General features: G+C 43.9%; 1 pseudogene; it reads right to left on the bottom strand.

The window, feature by feature from the left end:
- Positions 1-581: 581 nt before the first annotated feature.
- On the bottom strand, positions 582-1,301 carry LOC102864584 (annotated as a pseudogene).
- Positions 1,302-2,007: the final 706 nt, after the last annotated feature.

Raw genomic sequence — 2,007 nt, 5'->3', positions numbered from 1 at the left:
GCTTTCCACAGGGGTTGCATCATTTTACACTCCCACCAACAGTGAATCAGGGTTCCAGTTTCTCCACAACCTCGCCAGCATTTGTTGCTTGCCATGTTACATTTAATATTCTTCTCCAATATCATAACTCAAAGGCATCAGTTCTTCTGCCATCCGTGGTCATTGTCCAGCTCTCTGATGCATAACATGTAATTGCAAAGACCACGGCCTGGATCAGGCGCACCTTAGTCTCTAGGCTGGCATCATTGCTCCTCAGCACTCTGGAGAGGTCCCTGAGAGCAGATTTTCCCAGTACAGTTTGCCTTTTGATTTCCTGACTGCCGGTGCCAAGGATGTTTTTGATTGAGAACCTGAGCAAGCTTAAGTTAACAATGTAAATTTCTTCACCATCTATCATGATGCTGCCAATTGGTCCAGTGGTGAGGATCTCTGTCTTCTTGACATTGAGCCTCAATCCATATTGAAGGCTGCAGTCCTTGACCTTCAGCTGCAAGCATTCTCCTCATTTTTTGCAAGCAAGGTTTGTTTGTTTGTTTTTCCACACAAAGTACAAGTCATTTAATTCCCTCCTACTCAGGAGCTCAATACATAGATGGCTTCTCTTCTCCCTTAGGATTGACAATTTTCTCCAGGTTGCTGTTAATGATATTATAAAGCTCAGCATAAAAGGTCCTCAGGTCCAGCACCATGGCTCTAAGCTCTCTATAGACTGCCTCATCTCGCTCATGTACCAGGGCCCGGTAATCCATCACATGGGTCTCCTTGGAAGCCTTGGCCACTGCATCCCCACGTTCTGAAAAGTACTTGGAAATGGTAGTCTGGAAGGCTTCCACTTTGCTCTTGACTGCATTCACTCTTTCCAGCACTTTCTCCTGAATTGCCACACCAAAGTCATTTCCATCTTCAATCTTGGGGATCAGATGCTGGATCCACGTGATCTCTAGAATGCATTTCTCTTTGAGTGTCCAGACTTCTGGCTTAACGATAGCAAGCAGGGCCAGCATCTTCTCATTTCCAGGGAGAAAGCCACACTTAGGGACTTCTTTCTTCTCCTGCTTATCCGTTTCCATCTCATCATCCTTGGGTGGGGGGTCTGGGATTGGGATGTCTAGTGGAGCCCAAAGGGAAGTCAGGTCAGTCACATTGAAGGAGTCCTCTTTCAGGAGTTGATTCAGGTATATGATCTTCTGTGGCAAGAATGTGCAGAGAAATTCCTCAGCCTCCTGGAAGAGATTTTGTCTGAAGACATCCACCTGTTTGCGGGCCTCCCCACTCAGGCGCACCCCACAAGGCTTGGCCATGCTCCTCCAGTTGCAGAATCTTCGATCTCAGCAAGCAAGGTTTAAAGCAAGGCGTCTAAATCAAAGATGGGGAAACCACACAGCAATAAAGATGTTGAGATTAACAGCACAAAGTTAAAACAATGTGACTGATTCTTTCATTGTTTCACAACTCACCCCCCCCACCTCCCCACCCCACCCCTGACAGACAGCCCGGTCTAATTATGCAACAAGGAATGAGTGAATCGTTTTAAAGAGAAAAGGCTAAGGAGAGAGTAGGGAGGGAAATGTGCAACAATGAATGAATAGAAATAAAGTTTTCTGTAAACTTCTGTTAAAATATCAATTTTTTTAAAACAACAATAAAAAACCAGCAAACTGTAAAAAAATCAATATTTAATGTTACTGAGTGCCATTGAATTGTACAGGTAGTAATTGATGAATAAATGTGTATCTCACTGTGTGTCTTCTCATCAAAAAGAAAATAAACTTTGTAATTATTGTTTTCTTTTCTGACTCACTGGATCCTGTAAATAGACTTAACCTCGTTCTGTCCTGCATCACCCTCAAAACTTCCCACATGATGAAGATGATTGTTGCAGTTTCTGGGATCTCACTGAGGATCTTTCCACCCCACCTTTTTTCCCAGCATTATTTTTCCCCCCAACATGCCCAAAGTATGTGAGCTAAAGTTTCACCATCCTTGGCTACAAGGAGCATCTTGGTT

This window comes from Elephantulus edwardii, unplaced genomic scaffold (genome assembly GCF_000299155.1).
Source record: "Elephantulus edwardii isolate Elephantulus edwardi_28Jun2011 unplaced genomic scaffold, EleEdw1.0 scaffold00348, whole genome shotgun sequence".
Classification (NCBI taxonomy): domain Eukaryota; kingdom Metazoa; phylum Chordata; class Mammalia; order Macroscelidea; family Macroscelididae; genus Elephantulus; species Elephantulus edwardii.
Note: the sequence above shows the minus strand (reverse complement) of the source record. Positions and strands in the feature narration are given on the sequence as shown.